We start from the raw sequence: 18300 nt of genomic DNA, 5'->3' as shown, positions 1-18300 counted from the left end.
CTTATGGAACAAGGGTGACACCAAGTCGCAGTGGCAACTAATTTGCCACTGCTCCCCATGTCGTCTGGGCAACCGAGCGGCTCCACGTGACTATCTTTTCCCTCATAAATCCAAAAATGACATGTATAGCTTGTTGCCCTCTCACAGAGCTTATACATTCTGACGTCATATCTGGCACGCTTGCTTGGAAGAAACCGTTTGAATGCAAGGTGGCCAGAAAAATTAATGAGGGACTCATCAATGCAGATGTTTTGTTAGGGTATATAAACATCTGCAAATTTCTGGTTAATTTACAAGGGGCCAGATTTTGTGGAGCCTATCATATTCAGGGTCACCCCAAGGATGACAGAGTGTATTGTCACTGAAATGCATAAATTGCATTATATTCTCATATCTATGCTTGGCCATGGCAGCAGAGAACACAAGGATATGATGAATCGGGTCTGTTGGCCAATATGACTGTGACATATTCTTTTTAGTAATGCCCATGTTGAGGGTTAGGCCCAAAAAATTTAAAATTTGGAAAATATAATAGGTTTCCATGCAAATTGTCTGGCAAGGTTTGAATTTGGGTTGGCGGCGATACATTGCTGTGTATGAATTGCTTTGGTCCACAATCAATCCATACAGATCTTCTGAGAAAAAAAGCTCCACAAATACAAGGGGAGTAGTTACATTAGATGTTTCCACCTGAATTCTGGGTTGGGCAGTGAATGGGGGAAGTATGGGTGCTGCAGAATTCGTGAGCTGCCAATCTGGATTTGCAAGCACATCAGGAAGGACACTATGGGCTCTATAGGTATGTTTTCAAATTCTTGGTGGCTGGGGGAAACTACTTGTGCTAGCCACCGCACCAGCTTGTTCTTTACTTATGGGACTTGCCAGGTCACCAGGGCTGGTATGTAAAAGACCAGGATGTACTAGGCCACTGGTGCTTGCCAGTTCACCAAAAGGTAGTGAAGCACTAGTACTGGCACTCTGCTGCATATGAGAATCATCATGCAATTCGAACACCTCAGCAACCTGTCAACAGGGTTGGGTACGCCTGACCTTAGCAGAACTCTGGGCATATATAAATGGATCTCTGTGTTTTTTTAATGCAAGCATTGAGTACTTGTTTTTGTAGCAGCTTCTTTCAGTCATTGTACAGCATAGCTCAGAGAGTGGGAGGTGGAAACAGCACAAGTTGCAAAGGTGTGTTGCAGTGCCAGGAAAATATTGATAGCAGAAGAGAGCAGAGTAACAGGGAGTTGTTTTGTGTACTTATAGTTCTTTTAATGTCAAGCCAGAGGGTGGGGAGGAGACGTGTAAGTGAAAGTGAAACTGCAGCAGTGAGCAGTCCTGCCAGGCAGGACTGTGCTGCATGGCAGAGCTGTTAAAATGTTAGTACTGAATGTGCATTAATATAAATCCTTTTGGTTGGTAAAAAATTCTTTGCACAGGCATTTTATCTGTGTATTCAGCTGTCTGACTGGAGTTCAGCTATAAAGGGAATGTGTAGTCTCTTTGAATGTTTTTTTTAGACATGCATGTAAAATTGATTTGCTTGGTTTAAATATTGTTATCAATATATGTTAAAGTGATATTAAAGGCTCGTTTATTTTTACTTTTTAAAAATAACAAGTATGTTATACTTACTTGCATGTGCCATGGTTTTACACAGAGTAGCCTTCTTCTTGGGTCCCCTTCTGGTGCTCCTGGCTAGTTCCCCATGCTTAGTGCCTCCATAGCAAGCCACGTGATAAAAGGGCACTCCTGCATGCTCAGCCCCCAATATTAGAGAGACAGGAAGGGTAAGGAAATCACTCCAAAAGTGGTAATACAAACCTGGGTTTTTGCCATCGGAGTCAGAGCTGATAGTAAATCTCTAACACAGCATGTTTTAGCTGTAGATGAAGCAGGAAGGGTGAAAATAATTATCAGATTTGTATTGCTATGTGTGACCCAGTTACAGGGATTTCCCCTACATCCTTTCCCAATTACTTTTGAAGTGCAGGGGTATTCCACGACAAAGACAATAAAAAAAGGTTCTTACCATTCCCTTGATCAATTAGAAAAATATCAATGACCTGATATCAATATCAATGATTTTAACACTTCTCCACTCTATTAAAGACAAAAATGTCTGGAGTCACACTTTAAGGGGGAGTTCTGGCCTCCCTCCCAAATATTAAAAGTCAGCAGCCACAAATACTGTACCTGCTGACTTTTAATATTAGGGCACTTACCTGTCCAGGGATCCAGCGGTGTACTCACCCTGAGCTGATTCTTCAGTTTGCTGCCAGGTGCTGTTTCCACCATCTTGACTAAGGGAAATGGCAGTGAAGCCTAGCAGATTCACAGCCGATTTCCTACTGCGCATGTATGAATTGCACTTCACTTTGTGAATGGGCCGCAGTCCTCTGGGACCTGTGAAATGTCCCAGAAGGCTGCGTGGGGTGGGGGGGGGGGGGCAAACTTCCGACTAGGTTCGCCTTGGTTGTACTGAGCTGGAAGTGGAAGCTGGAACCCTTTGCCCCCAAAAGGTGCCAAATGTGACAGCGGAGGGGGGGGGGGGAGGCAGATAAGTGGAGCTTCCACTTTTGGGTGGAACGCCGCTTTAATATCATAAATGGAAAAAAGGGGCAGTTCCTAACTTGAATACCCATCTCTGAAACACATTTCTTTTTCAACACTTTAGTTGCTTTTCAATCATATTGTTTTGCTATAAGAATAAAATGTTCTTTCATTAGATCATTTGATCAATAAGTTATGGGTACTTATTTGTTTTGTATAATGACTAGTATATTGCATTTATTACATACCCCCCCTTTATCACCCAAATAAAAAACTTAAAGGCTAAGTTAATTTTTTTTTCTAAATTCCAGCCCCCTTATGTATCAATATGAGCAGGGCCCTCCTATTCCTTTTGTACTGAAATGTATTGTAATTGTACTGTCTCCCTTATATTGTAAAGCGCTGCGCAAACTGTTGGCGCTATATAAATCCTGTATAATAATAATAATACCAGTATTGTACATCTTCTATAGAAAACTTCTCTATTACTTTCAGCTCCTGAAATTTGGTATTTAGGACATAAAAACTGTTAGAAAAAATTAGTTCACCAGCTGACTTCTTTAACACATGCCCTGCATCTGTCCTCCCCCTCCAGGAGATCACTCCCACCCACCTCTGTACTCACATGCAATCATTATCAGTGTATACAGTATATCAATATCTGCTCTCACTAAATACACAGCCAGTAATCAATTGTTCTTCACAGAGCTGTAGTATAGAAAACAAGAGAATTGTGTCCCTGGAAGTCTGTAAAGCTTGCCATATGCTATACAATCTGCTTGTACCATCTCCTTTAAATCTATCATCAATATGTAATGCAAAGACCTGTCTCATTGGATAGATAGGTGTGTCCTTCTTTAATATAGTTTTGGTAAATCTACAGGAGATTGTACAGAGATTGTACAATAAAACTGTATAGTGTGTGGCCACCTTTATACACCTGAAATAACCAGATTTTTCAGTGTTAATAATTGTTAAGGACACCCTAAACACAAAAGCAAACTACAACACACCAAAATTTCTTATGAGCTACTTTGCCACATGTACCGCACCCCATGATAATTGATGAGCTACACTATTGAAGTCTCGGGAAAAACAAGCCAAAAACTAGTGCTCCCATGATGCTAAGTGTAAATGGGGCCTGAAACTGAAAATGGTGTGTTTACACAAAGAACAACGAGGCTTCATTCAAATCTGCAGATTTCCAAATGCATGGCAAACTGCACAGAAAATGTGCATTTTGCTGTGCATTTTTGAAATTCATTGCAAAAGCACATTACACTCGTGTTGCCATTAAAAGTTAATGGCACCCCATGTGCAGGTAGCAGGCATACATCTGGCATGTGACAAATGCTCTGCAAGCAAACTAAAAAGTGCCTTAAAGAACATGCCACACTCCACTCTAAGAAAGATCTGTTGCTTCTTTAGGGAGTTTGTCGCATGTAGGTCTGGCCAGTCAAGTGAACAGGTTGCTATATACGTGATGAGCAAAAAAAGTCCAAAACTCCCCAAAAAATGTGTGCGGGAACGCAAGTACACACTATGTGGGGATGTGAACGCAGTGTCTCCTCCCACTCCCTCCTATGTACTTGTAAAAAGATGGCCATACACTGTGCAATCTGATTGTACAATTTCTGCACAAGTTCCTTAAGCTTTACCAAAACTATGAAATAAGAGGACCCACCTGGACAATCTATAAAATTTTTAGCAAATCAGAAAGGCCAGTGTACTAAATAAGAAAAAAAATTGTTAGGGGACCAGACGGATCCCCTAAAACAGAGGTTTAAAAGAGAGCCAGCTGTGGTGTAATAAAGTTAAACAGCTTTATTGAGATCAATATAGGTAATAAGGCCAAATGGCCAACAATCCTCCATTCACCTTTAAAATAAGATAAGATAATGTAATCTCCTTAAAACCCTATCCCAGGCCACGCTCATGCACTCACAAATGCTATAAACAACCATCCGTATGTAAAGAGCATAATACAGTGAGTCAATAATCTCCAGAGCCACACTCAGTGGGTGCCAAAAACAGTAACAAACTATAATTGGCTACCCAATCAACAGACACATAATGATAATGTTAGTGACTGGACTCCAGAGAGTAGGTTTAAAGGGCTCACTAACTGAGCATATTGTATAGCTCAGATGCATCCAAAAGATGCCTGCACAGAGTTAAACAGACCTGGGGGGGGGGCCCATGAGTGATGGTCCAAGTTGTCGGACGCATGAAGACTGAGCTTCGCTGATCATCAGCCTTCCCGGCCCTCCCGCTCCACTTCTACGGCATCCACAGCTCTGGGAGAGCTTTACATCCCTCACCAGTGGTCCCTTCTTTGACGGTGGATACCTTGGAGACAAAACTGTAAGCATTCCTACATAACATTACCAGCACTGTTTCTGCTGAGATCGGGAAACTGGCTCGGGAGCTTAGGGGGGGAGATTACGCAGATAGGAGACAGCACAGACCACCTTGAGTCTAAATTTGACAAACTGGTGCAATATGGCCATGTTCTAGAGGAGGATAATGCAAGTCTCAAACACTACGTGTCTCGGTTACAACTCCAACAGGAAGATCTGGAAAACAGGGAACGTCGCCAGAATATTCATATTTGTGGCATATCCAAAACGGTCTCTGACTCCCAACTTCACTGTCACTTGCTGTCTCTATTCACTACTCTGGTCCCCATGGTCCCAGATGTTAATTGGCGAATGGACCAGGCCCATAGATTGTTAGGCCCGAAACCTTCCGAGGGCACCAGGCTTAGAGATGTTATTATTCACTTTCACTACTTTGACAGCAAAGACACCTTGCTCACTTGTACCCCAACAACCCTCTTTGTAATTTAAAGGACACAGGATCCAAATTTTCAGTGATTTATCCCCCATCACTTGGCAAAAAGATGTGTCTTGAAGTCGGTCACCACTCATCTCTAGCAGCATCATATCCCATACTACTGGGGATTTCCCTTCAAGCTAGTTGTCTCCAAAGATAATGCCCAAGTCATACTTCGTGACCTACATGAAGCAGACTCCTTCTTTAAACAGCTGGGACTTCCTCCCCTGCCAGACAAGGCCCCTCCGCTACCTCCTACCCCACCCAGGCGCTCTGCCACTTCACGCAAGATCTGGACACCTGCTAAACCTGGTAGGAAGTGATTTCCTCATTCTCCTCAATGTCCGCAACTGCCTGGATCAGTGGGCTCTGCCACCTGATTCTTTCACATGTTAGGCTTCCCACCCTGTTAACTGGGCTCCCTTATTCCCATGTGTGCCTTAGTATTTTTTTTCCACATTGCTATGTCTTGACTAGAGATGAGCGAATCGAACCAGGCGAAGTGGAATTTGTTTCGAATATCGGGAAAAATTCAATTCGCATCGAATCCGAATTTTAGCCAACTTCGGGTGCACGAATCAAATTTTTCCCGATCAGCCAGCAAAAGTGTCACTGCAGAGAGCTCCGCTATTTCTGACAGTTCTGACAGTTCATTTACAGCGGTTGAAACATTGTATCTATTTGTTTCCATTTAGGATACAGATGTTTTTATTCGGAAATAAATAGATACAATGTTTCAACCGCTGTAAATGTGAAGGAACTGTCAGAGAACTGTCAGAAATAGCGGAGCTCTCTGCAGATACACTTTTTGCTGTACTGGAATACTTCTTCTTTTCATTCTTCTTTTCATTCTTCTTCTTCTTCTTCTTCTTCTCATTCTTCTTCTTTTCATTCTCATTCTTCTTCTTCTCATTCTTCTTCTTTTCATTCTTCTTCTTCTTCTTCTCATTCTTCTCATTCTTCTTCTTTTCATTCTCATTCTTCTTCTTCTCATTCTTCTTCTTTTCATTCTTCTTCTTCTTCTCATTCTTCTTCTTTTCATTCTTCTTCTTCTTCTTCTCATTCTTCTTTTCATTCTTCTTCTTCTTTTCATTCTTCTTTTCATTCTTCTTTTCATTCTTCTTCTTCTTCTTTTCATTCTTCTTTTCATTCTTCTTCTTCTTTTCATTCTTCTTCTTTTCATTCTTCTTCTTCTTTTCATTCTTCTTCTTTTCATTCTTCTTCTTCTTCTTCTTCTTATTCTTCTTCTTTTCATTCTTCTTCTTCTTCTTCTTCTTCTTTTCATTCTTCTTCTTCTTTTCATTCTTCTTCTTCTTCTTTTCATTCTTCTTCTTCTTCTTTTCATTCTTCTTTTTCTTCTTCTTTTCATTCTTCTTCTTTTCATTCCTCTTCTTCTTCTTTTCATTCTTCTTCTTTTCATTCTTTTTCTTCTTCTTTTCATTCTTCTTCTTCTTCTTTTCATTCTTTTTCTTCTTCTTTTCATTCTTCTTCTTCTTTTCATTCTCTTTTCATTCTTCTTCTTTTCATTCTTCTTTTCATTCTTCTTTTCATTCTTCTTCTTCTTTTCATTCTTCTTTTCATTCTTCTTCTTCTTCTTTTCATTCTTCTTTTCATTCTTCTTCTTCTTTTCATTCTTCTTCTTCTTTTCATTGTTCTTCTTTTCATTCTTCTTCTTCTTTTCATTCTTCTTCTTCTTTTCATTCTTCTTTTCATTCTTCTTCTTCTTCTTTTCATTCTTCTTCTTCTTCTTCTTTTCATTCTTCTTCTTCTCTTCTTCTTCTTCTTCTGGCAACTCCACCACGCAGCTCATTTTTGTTCCAGTATTACTGTATTTTTCTCCTTCAAAATCCTGAAACTTTCTTTTGGCAGGTGTACAGACTCAGGTACTCAGTGCAGGAATGGTGGGAATCCCTCACAATGGACACAGCAGGTGTACATACAGACCCAGGAATTCAACACAGGGATGGTGGGAACCCCTCATAATGGGCACAGCAGGTGTGCATACCCAGAAACTCAGCACAGGGATGGTGGGAACCCCTAGTAATGGGCGCAGCAGGTGTGCAGACCTGGGACCTCAGCACAGGGATGGTAGAAACCCCTCATAATGGAAACAGCAGGTGTACAGACCCAGGAATTTAGCACAGGGATGGTGGGAACTCCTCCTAATGGGCAGAGCAGGTGTACAGACCCAGGAACTCAGCACAGGGATGGTGGGAACTTCTCATAATGGGCGCAGCAGGTGTGCAGACCTGAAACCTCAGCACAGGGATGGTGGGAACCACTCATAATGGGCACAGCAGGTGTGCATACCCAGAACCTCAGCACAGGGATGGTGGGAACCCCTAGTAATGGGCGCAGCAGGTGTGCAGACCTGGGACCTCAGCACAGGGATGGTAGAAACCCCTCATAATGGGCAGAGCAGGTGTACAGACCCAGGAATTTAGCACAGGGATGGTGGGAACTCCTCCTAATGGGCAGAGCAGGTGTACAGACCCAGGAACTCAGCACAGGGATGGTGGGAACTTCTCATAATGGGCGCAGCAGGTGTGCAGACCTGGAACCTCAGCACAGGGATGGTGGGAACCCCTCATAATGGGCACAGCAGGTGTGCATACCCAGAACCTCAGCACAGGGATGGTGGGAACCCCTCATAATGGGCACAGCAGGTGTTAGGGGGTTTAACTCTCCAGCATCCATTAGAGACTGATATAGTAATATAGTTCATTCTTCTTTTCATTCTTCTTTTCATTCTTCTTTTCATTCTTCTTTTCATTCTTCTTCTTCTTCTTTTTCTTCTTTTCATTCTTCTTCTTCTTCTTCTTTTCATTCTTCTTCTTCTTCTTCTTTTCATTCTTCTTCTTCTTCTTCTTTTCATTCTTCTTCTTCTTCTTCTTTTCATTCTTCTTCTTCTTCTTTTCATTCTTCTTCTTCTTCTTCGTCGTGCCCCGTGACTGCCCAAATGAGTGAAGTGTGCGGTGATTCTAAGATCGACGGCACTCATCTGCATGTCATACTGACTGACAGTATTATTTCTCTTCCCCAGCAGACTCCAAGGGCATTTAAATTAAAGGTACAGTGTTCTGCACTAATATAAAGGCTCTCTGAAGACTAGAAACCCTTTAAATAAGTTAAATTCGCGGCTAATAAATTCGCATTCGAATCGAATTTCTCCCGCAAATTCGGCGAATCAGCCGAATCGAATTTTTGAATAATTCGCTCATCTCTAGTCTTGACTACAACTGCTATGTTTATTACTGAGGTAAGCACCTGCTAAATTGGGTCAGCTGCCGTGTTGCCCCCTGGAGCGTCAGGCCTTTGGCCCTGACTACTCAGGATATTCCCAATATCCCGGGTGCATATCTTTGATGATATCTTTTTTTCCAGCCGTAATCCCTACGGCCTCTGATTTGAGTGATACATTTATAAGTAATAGGCCCGTTGCCTTGATAATCACCTGGTTTTCTATCTCTAATGGCTCCTTTCCTTTGCCTCTAAGAACTTCCCACAATCTTATTCAGCTTTTGACCCCTCCGGGAAAGCCGGAGTGACTATTTTGATTTGGAAAAATTGCTCCCTGTGGGTCTCTTCCTCCTGGGTTGACCCACTTGGTCGTTATGTTTTACTGGAATGTATATACGAGGGTTCCCCATTTGTGCTTTTGAACTTGTATGCACCTAACTCTGGTCACCTGCTATTTCTCTCCAAAACTTTGTAAAAATTATAGTCTCTATTTAATCCACGCATGATTGTTGGGGGGAATTTAACTTGGTTATATCCCCTCACAAGGATAGGAAGGTCCTCTTTGCATCTACTCCATCGAAAAGGCTATGCGCCTCCTCAATAGCCTTCTGTAGATTGATCTGGAAGCATCTCCTCTTTTGACGTCTGGCAGGTCAAACACCCTCTACACATTTTACTCTACCCCGCATTGTGTATTTTCTTGATTGGATAATTTTTTGTCACCGCCCCCTTGCTCCCCTTTTTGGTCTCCTCTGAGATCAACCTGATGACTTGGTCAGATCATGCCTCGCTGTCGCTTAATCTCCTTCTCCCTAACTCATCCCCTAAGGTCTGTCACTGGCACCTCAATGAGAGTTTTCTGCACTCGGATCACTTTCAGGAGGAACTCTCTCGGGGCTTGGACTCTTATTTTCAATACAACGTTGGTTCGGTAGCTTCCTCTTCAACCCTCTGGGAGGCTAACAAAGCTGTCTTCAGAGGCCTTTATATCTCCATGGGCACTCATTTAAAGAAGGCCTCTTGTACCAGACAATCTCTTTTATGCCAACTGTCCTTATTAAACTCTTATTACAAGATATTTATAAAAATACTAGCTAACAGACTGGCCAAGTGTATTTCCAAGCTTATACACAGAGATCAGGTCTGTTTTGTACCAGCTAGACATGCCATGGATAACACTAGGAGGACCATTGATTTGATCGATCTTGTTAATAAGTCATAGACTCCTACTCTCTCGTTGAGCTTGGATGCCCAAAAAGCATTTGACCGACTTAGCTGGCCATTTATGTTTCTAGTCGTGGAAAAATTTGGGTTTAGTGGTCCGTTTATAGCAGCTTTAAATGCTCTTTACTCCACTCCCACCTCCCAGATCAAATTGGCGTTGTTTTTATCACCTTCCTTCCGGATGTCCAATGGTACGTGCCAGGGATGTCCACTTTCCCCTTTGTTGCTTACGTTCTGTTTAGAACCCCTGGTCATAGCCATTACATCCAACCCAGGTATCCATGGGATACGCACCCATAACAGTGACTTGATATCTTGCTGACGCTGACGGAGCCCTGTCGGGATATAAGGTTAATGCGTCTAAAACTGAAACATTACCACTCCATATACCACCTACACTTTTATCTTCCCTTCAGTTAAATTATCCATACCGGTGGTGCCAATATGCCTTGAAGTATTTAGGTGCTAACCTTACTTCCTCATATCACTCCCTTTATGCTGCTAATTTCTCCCCCTTGTTCCATGCAATTTCTCAATCCTTAAAATCCTGGGACAATCTTGGCACCTCCTTCCTTGGACAAATTAATGTACTAAAAGTAACCATATTGCCCAAACTCTTGCATCTGTTTTAGATGCTTCCTGTTCCTATCCCCATGTCCAAATTACACTCTCTTCAGATGTTCTTTCTCCACTTCATCTGGAATAATAAATCTCACTGGATTGCCCGTACTGTCCTTCTCTCTCTTCGAAACAAAAAGAAACAAAATAAGAAACAAAAAAGGGGGGGAAGCAAAGAAGACATCACTTTTCTTGTAACCTTTTTTGTCCCCCCCCCCCTTTGTTGCTTCCCCCTCTTTTTTGTTTCCTATTTTGTTTCTTTTTGTTTCCCTTTTTGTCCCCTTCTTTTAATTCCTTGATTAGCGTACACTGGAGTCACCACCATGTTAAATGACTACTATAATAAATCACCTTTGTGAATGCCATTACATTTTATGTCCAGGTTTGAATTTAATGTGACAGTGATAGGATTATGTACTTGGTTTGTGTATATAATTTATGAATATTGATAGTACTATTAGAGATTTTCTAATCCCTTTGTCACTGAAAGTACCTTTCCTTATTTTTAATATGTAACAATTGATCTGTGCAATTTATGCTTGCTGTCCTTTTAAGTATGGGACCGCCCCCGGCTATTACCATTGGTTGAATTGGACTATAGTCTTTTTAAGAGGCCAGGGGTGCATACGTCCCGGATGTCCTGATGAAGCGTATGATCACGTGGGCAAAGCGCGTTGACGTAGGCAGCATCAGCCAGTCCTGGGCCACGCTCCCACGAGCGGTGATGTCTGTATCCGCCCAGTGCTAGGATCTGAAGAATATATTTTAAAGATATATTTTTACAAATATAGATTTTTTTAAATCTATTCTTCAGGTTTTTTTTTAACATATAGAAAAGTAATTTTAACGTATATTGTACAAAAATGTAGATTTGTGTTTTTAAAGACATACAGTATATTTGAAATGTAGTTATAAAAAATATTTTTCATATATTTTGTAATAAAAACGCATTTCAACATGCAGTATATATACATATTTACTGAAATATATTTTGAAATATTTTGAATATGGCCAAAATTGTAGCATTTCAAATATATGGCAATATATTTTGGAAGAATATTTTTAAAATATATTTCAAATATATTTTTCTTCCATATGGGTAGATATGACATAAGTTGATTATGCTGACATTTACACAGTGAACCTACTCTCTGGAGTCCAGTCACTAACATTACCATTATATGTCTGTTGATTGAGTAGCTCATTATAGTTTGCTACCCACTGAGTGTGGCTCTGGAGATTATTGACTCACTGTATTATGCTCTATACAGACAGATGGTTGTTTATAGTGTTTGTGAGTGCATGAGCGTGGCCTGGGCTTGGGTTTTAAGGAAATAACCTTATCTTATTTTAAAGGTGAATGGAGGATTGTTGGCCATTTTGCCTTATTACCTATATTGATCTCCATAAAGCTGTTTAACGTTATTACACCACAGTTGGCTCTCTTTTAAACCTCTTTTTTACGGGATCCATCTGGTCCTCTAACAATTTTTTGGTCTGCGTCTGGTTTTTGAGGACCCCACCTTATTAATATTATGGTGAGTCGGTGACTTAATATGATGCCTTGAGATCTTTTTCCCTATCGGGGATACTTGGTTGTATCAGTTTTAATTATTTACTTAAACATTGTACTAAATAGCTGATGATAGATTTAAAAGAGATTGTACACTCAGATTGTACAGAAAGTGGGTGGAAATAAAACAAGAGGTGGTGTACTAGTGAGGGAGGTGTGGTCCAGAGTGGTAACCCTGTGATACACTAAAGACAATGCATGATGGGAATTACAGGAAGTAATGGAAGCAGAAAGCTTTTTAAAAATTTTCAATCAAAAAGGTGAAAATTCAATGCTTTTGTAAGCAAAGCAAGTGAGAGATAAAACACATTGGGATGGCTTGGGCAGAAAGGACATTAGAAAAGTTTTCTATCTATTATGGAAAGTGAAATTCTGGGTGAAAGGGTGAATTTAGCCTTTAAAAATACAAACAAACAATGAAGTACAGTGATCGATTCGTACAAATCATTAGTAAGAACTCATCTGGAATATGCAGTTCAGTTTTGGGCACCAATTCACAAAAAGAACATTGGGGAACTGGAGAAAGTACAGAGAAGGGCAACGAAGCTGATAAGAGGCATGGAGGAGCTCAGCTATGAGGAAAGATTAGAAATGAATTTATTCTCTCTTGAGAAGAGGAGATTAAGGGGGTATATGATCAACATGTATAAATACTTCAGTGATTCATATAGTGAACTTGATGTAGAGTTATACACCTTGAGGTCATCACAGTGGACAAGGGGGCACTCCTTACGTCTGGAGGAAAAGAAATGTAATCTACAAATACGGAAAGGTTTCTTCACAGTAAGAGCTGTGAAAATGTGGAATAGACTCCCTTAAGAGTTGGCTCAATGGAGTGCTTTAAAAAAAAGGCCTGGATTATTTCTTAGTTATACTAAATACACAGAATAGAACTGGTTACTAACATATATAGGTAAAGTTGATCCAGGAAATATCCAATTGCCTCTGGGGGGATCAGGAAGGAATATATTCCCCCGCAGGAGCAAATTCACAATACTCAGATTATAGTTGAAGAGACTGTCAATGAAAAAACAAATGCTACAACAATAAAATACAGACACCAAAAAGTTAAACTGTCAGATTCCATTTAACTGATTTCTGCATGCTGTTTTAGGTAATCTCTTTGCAAATTATTACTTTGGTTGTTTGCTTTAATATATGTATGTTCTTTCAAAACTCATAATTTCCATGGGCGTAAATGTACTGCAAATTTGTTTTTCAGCATCTGTGGGATTCAACACTTAGAGCGAGCTGGAAATAACCTGACACTATTTGATTCTCTACTTCTGCTTATTTGGAAATGTGACCATAAACAAACGGACATCAAAACTTTTAGTGGTCATAATGATCTGCGTAGCACTAGTTGTTCTTTCAATCCAGGTATGATACATTTATGTTTGCTTGGTGTACAATCATTATGTAGTTTACATAAGCACTTAGTTTAATAAATAAACCACACGGGAACAAGACAATAATAACTCCAGGATTTCTCTAGGTTTTAGGTGGAAATTCCTGCTAATCAAAATGATTGTCATTAGGAGTTTAATCTAGCTCAATAACTGACTGTAGTAGTAACATTAGCAATACTACTCTAGTCACACAGCAGCTGGAGTGACAAACATTCATTCTAGTTTCTCTCAAGTCCCTTCCTCTGTCCAATAAGGACATGCTTGGATAGGAGATGTACACTACAGTCTGATGCTGGACAGGAACTCTGTAGTAAATGTATAGAGGGATTGAAGGCAGACTTAGTTCAAGATATTTTCAGTGTTTTTGCCAATGCCCACATATTTTAACAGTTTGTTGCCCATCTGTTGTAATGGTTACTTGTTTGATGCTTTGTATTCTAATACCTGCCTATTTGATGACATTTGATTGTCCATTTGCTTGACTGTCCATTTATAGCCCATGCTTTTTAAGGTTTCCATTTTTTGGCTTATGTATTGTCAAGTCAGCATTATTTTAAGAGGGTAATGTTAATATAGTTATTTTCCAATAGGCCTGTCAAGCAATGAACCTGATAACTACCATTATTATGCCTACAAATTGTTATGGTACATTATGCATGCTGTTTTTACATGCTCCTTCCCAGTTCTCAAGCTTCTAAAAGTTCCATGGAAGCCTTGAAGCTGAAGCTTCTGTACATGGCTCTATATGGAAGTATGTATTCACATAAGCATTCACCTAAGATAGGTTATCAGTTCACTGAATTCTAAAAAAAAAAAAATCAAAGGCCAGTGTGGATGGATATAAAATAACAACTTCTGGCTCACTGCACATTTGTTTGTGTATAGTACCTTGAGTTTTCGCAATTGGCTTTACTGAACTGTGCAGCCTTGGCATCCCGTGGTGAATGTATCTCAAAGCAAATAAAACATGAACTTAGAGAAATAGACATCATTCCTGAACCCTTACCTCAAACCTTCCACTGGCATCTATACATATTTCTGAACAATAAAATTGTTATTCTAATAACTTCTGTGTTTTATTGCATTACTGTCAGACTTCATGCCGGGAACTTGAATCTTTCTTCATTTCTGACTACTCTACATTCTCTGCATATCACAGCAATTTAGGTTTGTAAAATAACCTCCATTTCCATGATGCTGCTTTATTTAGCTCGCTTTAAAAAATAAAAAAAAAAAACTGTTACAGGAATCAAGTGTAGGCAGCTGTTAAGAAGTGGCAAAGCTTTCACCATCTGGGTATTCATATTGGCTCACTGGTATGATGGAATGCCAGCTTTGTCAATTGGAATGATTGTAAGGTGGTGGGAAAGGTTAATCCCTAGAAGAAAATGCTAAAACATTTCTCAATCAGAGTGACGGAAAGCATGAAAGCACCCTTAAGTAAAAAAGTCAGTTTAGTATATCTAAAACAAGAACAAAAATGTTTTATAATGTAGATTACCAATCCATAGATGTGGTGGCTGCATTAGCTTCCTTTTTGCAGGCTAAGAACTTTTTCTGCAAGTATAGAAAATACCTTTTAAAATTGATAGAAATCCATTATCCTTGTAACTTCTTACAGTCAACCTGCAATCTAAATGCAATTAGTATCCCCAGCTATATTTTTGAACTACACAACTTCTTCTCCCTGCGTAATGGAGATGAGGATTGAGAAGAACGTATTTTCAATCTAAATTGAGAGAACAACCGAAGGTGAAAGCACTGCTTCTACCTAGCTACAGTACTAGGAGTAAGCATTGTCAGCCTACGATAGCACGTACAGTATAATACTAGCAGGATTGTCAAGTGCAGATAAAGGTTTTAAAAACCCTAACAAAGGAAACTAATGTAGCCATCACATCCAAGAACAAAGTTGATTTTTTTTAATTTTTTTCTTTAAGGTTTAGTTACACTCACTTTGGCCTTTGTAAACTTTGTTTTGAGTTTGATGTAACAGAGAGGGTGGGTAATCACATGAAATCCAAGAGGGTACTAGGAAAGTGAACACTTTTAATAATTTATACATCACTAATAAGCCCCAAAGTCAAGAACCACACAGTTTTAAAGTGGTTGGAAATACAAACTCCAAAACATCATTCTCTTGCATGGTGTAGTAGATAATGTTGTTATAACCTAATTCACATTGTGTGTAACTCTCAAAAAGTCATTATCATTTGATTGTAGCCCTCATAAATCTGCCAATCTGCGGGCATGGCATAGCACCAATGTTTGGGGGGCGAAGACCTAACATCGCACTATTCCCCCCCACCTAATCACAGAGCCTCTTTATGTATTCTCTATGTCTTTTTCTCTCTCTCTATCTGTAATCTCTGCCGTCTCTCTGAAATCTATTTTTCTCTCTCTAAAGTCTCTTTGTCTCTGTGCATTCTCTGATGTCTCTGTCTTTGCTCTCTGCTGTCTGTAGCTCTGTATTCCCAGCTATATATCTCTGAATTCTATGAAGTCTCTCTCCAAATTCAATTATATCACTCTCTCTCTCTCTCTCTAAAGTCTCTCTCTCTGTATCTTCTGATGTCTCTTTCTCTTTACTCTCTGCTGCCCTCCCTCTCTATTCTCTGATGTCTCTCTCTGATGTTTTTCTCTCTCTCTGTATTTTCTGTTGTCTTTCTCTGTCTCTCTCTCTCTCTGATGTCTCCCTTTTTTTGTGTACTCTCTGATGTCTCTCTCCCTTTGTATTTTCTGATGTCTCTCTCTATCTGTATTATCTGATGTCTCTCTCTGATGTTTATCTTTATCTGTATTCTCTGATGTCTATTACGCTGTATTCTCTAATGTCTCTCTCTCTCTCTCTGATGTCTCTTTCTTTCTGTATTATATGATGTGCCTCTTTGTCTCTGTATTCTCTGATGTCTTTCTCTGTCTCTCTGGCCTCTCTCTCTAAAGTCCCTCTCTCTGTATCCTCTAATGTCTCTTTCTCTTTACTCTCTGGTTTCCTCCCTCTCTATTATCTGATGTCTCTCTCTCTGTATTCTCTGATGTCTCTCTCTCTCTCTGTATTTTCTGTTGTCTCTCTGTCTCTCTAATGTTTTTCTCTCTCTCCGATGTCTCTTTCTCTCTGTTGGTCTCTCTCTCTCTGATGTCTCCCTCTTTTTATGTACTCTCTGATGTCTCTCTCTGATGTTTATCTTAATCTGTATTCTCTGATGTCTCTTATGCTGTATTCTCTAATGTCTCTCTCTCTCTCATTCTCTCTGATGTCTCTTTCTTTCTGTATTATATGATGTATCTCTTTGTCTCTGTATTATCTGATGTCTCTCTCTCTGATGCCTCTCTCTGTCTCTCTGAGACCTCTCTAGTGTCTCTCTAATGTTTCTCCCTCTGTGATGTTTTTCTTTCTCTCTATTATGCCTCTCTGTTTTGCTGATGTCTCTCTCTCTGATGTCTCTTTATCTGTATGCTCTGCTGACTCTTGTGAGCTTTACAACTGAATCTCCAGAGAAGAGAGGAAAGTGAAAGTAAACTCAGCTCTGATCTCAGTCACAGCTCACAGCAAGGTACAGAGCAGCAGCAGACATGCCCACTTCACACAGGCTCAGGCATGTGTCTCATTACACAGGTTGTCAATCAAAGGAGAAGGGGGCATGGTGCAACCATTTTTTCATGGTGTTGTTTTTTTTTTCAAATCAAAAGAGCAGGATTACAGATAATAGGCTGTAGAAACCTGCCATACTATGCACAAATTATTTATTTCACGTACTTATATAGTGCCATCAATTTACACAGTGCTTTACATATATATATTGTACATTCACATCAGTCCCTAACCCTCAAGGGGCATACAATCTAAGGTCCCTAACTCACATTCATACATACACACACTAGGGCCAATTTAGACAGGATCCAATTAACCTACCGGTATGTTTTTGGAGTGTGGAAGGAAACTGGAATACCTGGAGGAAACCTACACAGGCACAGAACATGCAAACTCCAGGCAGGTTATGCCGTGGTTGGGATTTGAACCGACAACCCTAGTACTGCCAGGTGGAAATGCTAACCATTTAGCCATTGTACTGCCCTATTTGTACCCTTGTTCTTTGAATCTAGTGCTCTGTTTGTATTTGACTTTCCAAGTTTACAGCCACTTTAATATAGGAAAATTTGTATCACTTCCAGGCTTTATTTTGCTTTAACTGGACTTAAATTTAGTTTAATGAAAATAATAAAAATGTGATAAGATAAATAATATAAAGTTTGATATATGACGTGTTTGCTTTGCCATCCAACTATCACTGCAGTAAAATTTCAGTCTACTGTTCTGAGCATGGCAATACATGTGTAGATTTTACTTGTTTATATAGATGTACAGTATATTTCGTTCATTCACAAATACTGTTTTGCCATCATAGCACAACATTTTCATTAGTGACCCTAGATTTTTGTGCCTGTAAATGTACAGTATATTTTATTCATTCTTGTAATTTCTTAGTTTGAACAGCTGGTATATCTGTGGATCGAAAGGCAAAAATCAGGTGGGAATTACAGCCGTTACCGAGCTCAAACAGAAAAACATGTGGTCTTATGTGTTAGCTCCTTGAAAATTGATCTGTTAATGGATTTCTTTAATGAATTCTATGCACACCCAAGACTACAGGTAAACAAATTCTTAGAACTTTATTCTGAATAGAATGTGTATTACCTTAAAGTGTGCAGTATGTAAAGGCCTCTCCTGAAAGTATAGAAAAATACCCATTTATTCCCCCCCCCCTCCCCGTTCCTTGTCTCTATTGTGAACTGACAACACAGACTTTTTGTGTACTGAGTAGTGTCAGTCCTGCCCAGTTTTTT

At 39.8% G+C, this 18300-nt stretch overlaps 1 pseudogene; it reads left to right on the top strand.

Annotated features, from left to right (window-relative positions):
- The window catches only part of LOC149457497 (potassium channel subfamily T member 2-like), a 1031266-nt pseudogene that overhangs the window by 109605 nt on the left and 903361 nt on the right, over positions 1-18300 (top strand).

Source organism: Staurois parvus, unplaced genomic scaffold (assembly GCF_062004578.1).
Source record: "Staurois parvus isolate SC_StPar_1 unplaced genomic scaffold, SC_StPar_1.0 ptg000318l, whole genome shotgun sequence".
NCBI lineage: Eukaryota > Metazoa > Chordata > Amphibia > Anura > Ranidae > Staurois > Staurois parvus.
The sequence above is the reverse complement of the archived record's forward strand: the minus strand, read 5'-3'. Positions and strand labels throughout refer to the sequence as shown.